This window comes from Gastrolobium bilobum, unplaced genomic scaffold (genome assembly GCF_033153095.1).
Source record: "Gastrolobium bilobum isolate Gb01-03AN ecotype WA unplaced genomic scaffold, APGP_CSIRO_Gbil_v1 utg67448, whole genome shotgun sequence".
In the NCBI taxonomy this organism is placed as follows: Eukaryota; Viridiplantae; Streptophyta; class Magnoliopsida; order Fabales; family Fabaceae; genus Gastrolobium; species Gastrolobium bilobum.
Window position 1 is genome coordinate 48,009 of NW_026897538.1, and position 8,923 is coordinate 56,931.

Sequence of the window (8,923 nt, forward strand, 5' to 3'; positions counted from 1 at the left end):
ATACATTAAGTTCATAGGTCCATCCACTTATATGCACTTCACCTAGTCCATTAGCAATCAACGTGAGACTCGTTACATTTAAATATCCCTTGTTTAATCAATAATATTATTTTTACGCCTATATTTCTTATATATATTTATAAATTTTGAAAAAAATTTCAAACCACTCTTTATTTCCGTGTGTTTGACGTGCTACAAAGCAATAAAATTTTCTTAATCCCCAAATAGCTAAAAATCTCTCATAGTACAATGGCTAGTTCAAAAGGAGGATAAAGAAAAATAATGGGTTACAGTATGTCAGTTTTCAAACTTATTTTCTTGTAGCCGTTTCGACAGACACGTGCGATGGCCATGTTTTATTTTTTATTTTTTTCATGCTGGCCTCTAATTTAGGGTATTAAAAAAACTTAAAACTTAGATATTTTTTAAAAGTGACAGAATTAAAATAATATTTTTATAATTACAATTAAAAATAAAAAACAAACCAACATTCTTTAAATTTTTGTTTTCTCCATTTCGGTTAACCTTTTATTCACTATTTATTTATATAAGTATCACTTTTCCCATTAATTTACTATCCCTTTCTCACTTACCTGTTCGGCTGTTACATTAGTTAATTAACTGCTTAATTGTAGGTTAGAATTTTAATTACACGTATCACCACTAAAAAATTCAATATGCACTACTAAACAATTGCTATTTTTTTGACGGAAAAATTCGGTCGAAAATGAAGTTTTTGATGAAATTATCGACGGAAATGAAGCCGTCGAATATCTCTTCGTGGGTAATAATTTTTCAACGAAATCAGAGATTCTGTCAAAAAATTTCGATAGAATTAATTTCCGTAGAAAATTTTCGATGGAATAATTTATGCGAAAAGTTTCTACGGAAAAATAATTTCGTCAAAATTTTTAGACAGAAAATGAATGAAATTCCATAAAAAAATATTGTAATAATTTTTTAGGGAAAACAAATTCTGTCGAAAATTTTCGACAAAATTGCTTTTCCGTCGAATTTTTTATTTTATTTCTCTCTACAAAATTAATACCAATTTATGTTTTATACTTGATAAATAACATATCAAAATAATTTGATCTTAATATAATTATTTGTACAAAGTTCATGTTATATACTAATGAAAAGAGTCTTATATATACAAAAGCCTCTATCATATATATACTAATCAAAAGAGTCTTATATCTATAAATATCCAAGATATATACTAACCAAAAGGGACATACATATACAAAAGTCTCTGGCATATAGTAATCAAAAGAGTTTTATATGTATAAATGTCCAAGATATATATTAATCAAAATAGATATACATATACAAAAGTTCCTGTCATATACTAGTCGAAAGAGACCTATATATATAAATGTCCAAGACATATACTAATCAAAAGGGACATACATATACAAAAGTCTCTATCATATACTAATCAAAAGAGTCTTATATGTATAAATGTCCAAGACATATACTAACCAAAAGGGACATACATATACAAAAGTCTCTGTCATATACTAATAAAAAGAGTCTTATATTTGTAAGGGCCTGTTTGGAGCACCTGATAGAAAGGATATGATAACTTATCATATCCTATTTTTATCTCTTGTTTGGTAGGTCAATAGGATATGATTAATTTATCTTATTACCTCATTTTATCCTACCCAACACATGATAACTTATCTTATAGGAGGAGCTGGGTTAGGATTGATAGGATAGGATAGCAATAATTTATACCCAACATATCCCTATTTGGTGTGTATGTTATTGTGAAGAACATTGATGTAATACGATATTATGTTGTTGTAATTATAGATTGGTGCAAGGATTATTTAAGGGATTAAAGAAAAATGATGGTTATAAGAGACACAATATGTGTTGGATATTGTTGGCCATTCCTAATCTATTAGGTGTTAAGAGGATGGAGAAAGAGGAGGAATTTCCTCATGAAATAATATGAAAAAAGGGAGGGCATGTGTGGCCCATTTGAAGAGAGTTTTAGAGCTGATAAGCGTGCTAAAACGCGTTGTGTTCATGAAATGGAGGAAAAATCTCTGCCCTTGGGCATTTTAATGCCCAAGCCGAGCTCTAAAATGCCCTGAAGAACTGGAGAGGGCCAAATTCTCTGTCTCTGGGCATTTTAACGCCCAATTGAGTGCTAAAACGCGCTACCCGAAAATTTGCAAAAACGTAGTTTAGTAAAACTGTCATAACTAGAGCTACGGAGCTCCGATTTGAGCGCGTTTTGAACCCACTCGAAGCTAACAAAGAGATCTATAATATAGTAGGAGATGATAACTATATAGGAAGTATAAAATTTATATTATAATAAAAGAGATGAAGACACTTAACTACATGTGGTCTAATAAAATAAGAATATGATGTTAAGCTTAGTTTCATTTATTCCGCAATGTCAATGTGATTGTACCTGCACTTAATATCATATTTCTAATTGGTTATTTTAAATTTGGTTTTGTTCACAAATAAAAATTTATCTGTATTTCTAATTGAACCAATGTGATTGTAAATGCGCTTAATATCATAAAGCAATGTTAACAAACGAGTTCTAGAATGGGGTGTTACAAGTTATATGTTCCCTTTCTGCCAATATATTGGGGGCTTTTCTGTTTATATTTGTTTCTCAAATAATTGACTGAGGTGGGAACTGTAATTACAGAAACCCAAGGCATTGTCTTGTGCAATCAATGACTATCTACCAGCTGTATGAAGTTTGAACTATGATCATTTTAACATTTATGCGTTAAACTAGAAACCCTGTCCAATGTTATTAGTTGTAGCAGTTTACTTGTCTTTCCAAGAACGTTATCGAGTTACCAACAAAGAAAACAAAAAATTGACATTCTTATGATGTTTTATAAGCCAAGTTCTGTTGTAAAATATTCTTTCGGTAGATTTAATTGTTCAATGGACATACTTTTGATGTATATACAGTTCGTTCCTTCATATAACTTGATTGTTAAGCTTCATTATAAGAGATCTCTGCCTACTTCATATTTAAGATATCATTATAAAGTTTGGTTGAGTTCGTTTTATTTTGCTTAATTAGTTACAATATAATCTAAATTAGAGTGTCTTCTTAATTTTTTTGTTTAACTTATGATTGATTATTTCATAATGTGATAAGAATGGAATCTGAGAACATCATGCAACAAAGTGGCAAGAAAAGAAGAGATCGTATGAGGAGGATGAAGCTCTTCCTAATATTTTAATTGAAGCTGTGCATCAAGGTCACAGACTTGCCAATGGACAATTCAAAGCACATACCTTAAGAATGACAGAGAAAAAAATGGAAGAAAAGTTTCCTAGATGTGGAATTAAGGTGAAACCACACACTGAGTCTGCAATGAATTAAGGACAATTTATGCCACAATTTATGACATGTTAAATCAAAGTGGATTTGGTTGGGATGATGAGAAAAAAAATGATAATGGTGGATAGTGACTATGTATAGACCAAGTATATTAAGGTTAATAAAATATTGTGTGTTTTCCCTCCATAGTTTAATTTTAATTCCCTTAACTTTCTATTGATAAATTAAAGATACTTTTGTTTTTTTATTATCTTGCAGAATCATCCTAATGCAAAATATTATAGGAATACATCAATCTCACTAAGCTTGCTCTTGCTTTTGGAAAGGATCGTGCCATTCGTAAAGGAGCTGTTACCCCTGCTGATGTTGTTGAGGAGCTAGATAATAAAAATGAAGAAGGAAGTGATGATGATATTACAGTTGAGTTGTCTCAATTAGCTTCAGGCAACAAAGCACAAATTAAGAGAAAACATGATCAAATTGAAACTCAGCCATGAAAAAAAAATCAAGGAGCACAAGCCATTGCTAATAGCATATGTAAATTGGGAAAGAGTTTAGGGCAATTGCTAGAAAAAAGCTCAGAAAGATTGGAAAGAGTTGCAGATCGCCTTGGAGTTGCCAAAGATGTATTTGATAATTCTATTGGCCTCATGAATGAACTGCTGAAACTTGATTTAACTAAAGAAGAGTGCTTGGCTGCATCAAATAAGATACTATATGTGCCCCATCGATTGCATATTTTTATGGGATCTAATGATGTTGTTCGTCTTACATTCATGAAGTCATTGATACAGAGATTACTATGGAGATTATTTATTTTGCTTGACTTTGTTGCTTTAGTTATTTGATTTGATACAATGTCTATAGAAGTGATTTGAGAACCTAAGAACCTTGATTATTAGTGACTTGAGAACCATTATTTATTTTGCCTGGCTATATGGAAATTTTATTCAGAATAGCGCATTCCTAATTATTTATCTGTTGTATTTAAATCATCTGGTTGAGCTAATTACTCATTTGTGAATATGTATGGTTATCCATTTCAAAATTTTATCTTCAAGCAACATTGGTGGATATTGTTCAATTGAGTGATTACGCTAGTTCTATCTTATAAATAATAAAAGAAAAAAGAAAGAAATGATTATATAAAATAGGAACAAATGTATAAATAAATTTTAAAAAGTCTACAAATCAAATAAAAATGAATTATATGAAAATATATTATTGAGGGTATTTTTGTCTATTTAAAGCATATCCTGACGCAATCTAATTCACCCCAAACACAAAATAGGATATTATTATCCTATCATATTGTTTATCTAATGCACATAAAACACAGGATAGGATATGATCTTATCATGCCCATATCATATCCTACCCTTATCCAAGCAAGTAACAAATACTACCTACGAGTCTCATCTTATCCTATCCGTCCTTATCCTATCATGTCCACTAAACGAGCCTAAATGTCCAAGATATATACTAATCAAAAGGGACATACATATGCAAAAGTCCTTGTCATATACTAATAAAAAGAGTCCTATATGTATAAATTTCTAAGAGATATACTAATCAAAAAGGACATACATATACAAAACTTCCTGTCATATACTAATCAAAAGAGTCTATGCACAATAGTCCATATCTTATACTTCCAACCAAGATACAAAGGTCATGCTGGTGGATGACCTACGTGATCATGGTCATCACCCAGATCCTGTGATGGGGGCTGAGTCTCGTCATCATCCTCAGTATCTAATAATTCCTCAGGAAGCCTATGCATAAGTTTCTCCATTTTTTCTATTCGCCTCTGCAACATAGCCATGAGACTATCCTGTTGCTCAACCCTTTTCTCTTATTGTGCAACCCTCTCCTCTTGTTGTGCATCCCTCTGCTCTTGCTGTGCAATTGTACCCTGTAATTGCATAATCAATGTGCGCATCCTGTCATGCTCCTGCCCGTGTACCTAAATCGTATACCCGTCCTTTACGGTTAACCCCACCAGCTGCCTGGAAGATTAATTCATTATCCGAGGCAGCACTGCTAGCATCATATGAATGATCGAGTTTTTGGACCGAACAATAGTAGGGCCAGAAAATTGTGTAGGGGGACGAAAAATAAAATTCAAACTAACTTAGACAAGACAATACAATAGTGAGTAGACACGTAACTAGATTTTTGAAAAAAAAACTCCTAGTTTTCTTTCATATATGAGAAATAATAAGGAAAGGGGAGGTGGAGCTTATGTTTCTTCATCTTTAATGTATTTTAAGTATGAAAATAGTCTAAGACAAAGGTTTGCACAACTAGAAAAGACTGAATTATCGATAGAAAATTTTTCATAGAAATCAGTGATGAAATTTTTGACTGGAAACGCATTCTGTAAACTTTTTGATGAAATTAAAGATGGAATATGATTCGGTAATTATCAGCGATGAAACATTTAGACGAAAAAAGATTCCATCAAATATTTTGATGGAATTAAAGATGGAATACGATTCGGTCATTATTAATGACGAAATATTTGGAAAGAAAAGGATTCCGTCAAAAAATTTGACAGAATTAGAGATGGAATACGATTCTGTCATTATTAGCTACGAAATGTTTCGATGGAAAAATATTCCATCATAAATTTGGAAGGAATTATTTTCCATCAAAAATGTTGACGAAATTATTTTTCATCATAAATTTTGATGAAAATTTTTTTGTCATAAATTTCGATAAAAAATATATTATTTTTTGAGTAAATTTTACTAGTCAAGATATCACATGCTATTTAATCCTATTTTGGTATGTTTTAAGCATTATGAAAAATCCTAAACTTCTTTTGTGCAAGCATGCAAACATATATATATGGTAAAATTATTTCTGCAGCCGCTTTACGTACAGCAACGATCGGTGTATGGTTATGATTACCCACATTTAATGCTTACATCTTTTGATCTTTTGTATGGTTATGATTCCTTGCATTTAATGCTTTCACGTATATATATGGAAAATATTTGATTGTTGCACGTACAACAGTTGCAGAAATGTAAACCCATATATATATATATATATATATATATATAGAGAGAGATCATTTGACTCCAGAGTAAGACTTATAAATCTTACTCCTCATCCTAGCTGTTGATTTCCTTCCATTCAACGGTTATAGTTTAGGAAGTTATATTAATTAATTATTAATTATAGTATAAATGACAATCGTTGATTTATGTCCATCAACGGCTGAGATGGAGAGTGAGACTTAAAAGTCTGACTCTGGACTCAAAAGAAATCTCCCATATATATATATATATATATATATATATATATATATATATATATATCATTTCTCAAGTTGTTGGACATCCAACAAGGAATCATAACTATACATGGGTGGGTAAAAGCATTAAATGCGGGAAATAATGAGAATCTATGATCAAGATTACTAGTTGGACGTCTAGTATGTTAGGAAATATTTTTGCCTATATATATAATATATATATATATATATATATATATTTATGTATATTTATATATATAAATATTATATATGTATAATATATATATATATATTATATATATATATATATATACATATATATATATATTTATTTATTTATATATTTATATGGTATTGTAAATAAATATTTGAGCATTTATAAGTGAAGGCAAATAGTGACTATCAACAATTGACATCAGATAAATATGTTGCTAAGAAATATTTGTAATCTTGATAGAATTAAGCTAAAAAAAAAAGTACTTTGTCGATAAGTTTAACATCACCAGATCAAACAAGGAAAGTCATTTATGTGAATCGATTGATAGATGCAAATTCTCCCTAATAGGAATATCACAATACCATTCTATAATTTTTTTGTTATTTAATCATATTATGGTGTGATTTCAGCATTAATTAACTTACCTTAAATGCCTTTGTGCAAGCATATGTACCTAGTTGCATATATGATCAATATGCAACCACTACTAAAAAAGTATGAAGAAATGGATTTTGGAGACATAAAATATTCCATCCTAATTGGAACGGATTTAGAGACAAAAAAATAATCCGTCCCTCTTTGGGACATAATTAGTGATGAAAGTTCCATGGTGAATGTTGTGTGATAACGAGGAAGATAGATTTATTTTTTTCACACATTTTTCATTTGGATATATGATATTTACTTGTATGCATTTCATACTTTTCATTATGTATGATGTTTTTTGTCATTGATCTTAGTTTAGTTGTGTATTATATGTTTAAAATTACTACTTATGTATCAGGATCACCATTAAGTATTTGTTGAATTAAAATCCCTATAATAAATTTTTAAAAAAATTAAAAAATAAAATTCATATAAAAATAATGTTTTAAAATTTAATTCAATTATTTTCAATGGAATTTAATTCCGTAAAAAATGCAACATTTTTGACAAAAATATATTCCGTCAAAAATTTCATCAAAATTCTAGTTAAATTTCGTTGCAGATTGAGACAAAACTTTTCGACGGACATATAATATGTCAAAATTTTCATCTAAATTCATTAAATAAATAGTATTTATGACTATTAGTTTTTGTCAAAATAAATTGGCTTTCGAAGAAAAATAATTTTGGTCCAAAATTTTGATGGAAATTAATATTCGTCGAAAAAAATAGTTTTTGACAAAAGGAATTTCAATGACTTGAAGTCTGTCGATAATTCCTTCAAAATTTTTATTTTAGATGAAATTTTCATCATTTTTTACGGAAAATTTTTGTAAAAAAAGGGGCCTTTTATAATAGTGTTGATAAAATTGAAGGGGCGATCATCATGACATTGACCAAACTGACACACCTTTAATAAATTATTACCGAGTATGCCACGCTCCAATAGAAATTTTTCAAAATGCCACGTCACAATTTCGCTACACCACCAAGCGAGATTGGAACGGGTCACGTGACAGGCTACCATTAGGGGTGATAAACGAGCCAGAGACTTTTGGCTCGACTCGTGAAGGCCTGAGCTTATATGCCTAATATTGGTTGTTGGAACCAGACTTGGACTTTTATAAAAGCTCGTTTAGTAAAAAGGCCCCAGGCTCCAATTCAAAAGCTCGGCCTTGAAGCCTCTCAGGCTGGCCTAGTATATTAATTTTTATTTTTATTTATATTTTTATACTATTTGTAATAGCCATCTCTCCTCTCAATCCATTTCATCCCTATTTTATTAGTTAAACAGACTTTTTGAAAGATTTTGTTCTATATTTTGTTATTTGGATATACATTGGATTCATGAATATTTATGGAATTACTAGTGTTGTTGACTGTATATTCTGTTTGGATAAATTTTTGTTGTCTTATATTTTTTTAACAGGCTAAATCGGGCTTTTAATTTTTGTAAATAGGGTAAGCCACAGGCCGATAATTATATTTGTAACAGGTAACAGGCTTTGTAAGGCCGACACATTTAAACACAGGCTCAGCCTTTTAAGACTAAAGCTCGACTCGGCTCGACCCGTTAACACCCCTAGCTACCATGGTGCCCCATTCACACTGATCCCACCTCCCATAACTCTCAGCATACAAGGTTTTTCTCTCTCAATGAAATTTATCTCTCTAATTG

General features: G+C 30.4%; 1 pseudogene; it reads left to right on the forward strand.

Annotated features, from left to right (window-relative positions):
- Nucleotides 1-3,152: 3,152 nt before the first annotated feature.
- LOC133307832 (uncharacterized) lies at nucleotides 3,153-4,185 on the forward strand (annotated as a pseudogene).
- Nucleotides 4,186-8,923: the final 4,738 nt, after the last annotated feature.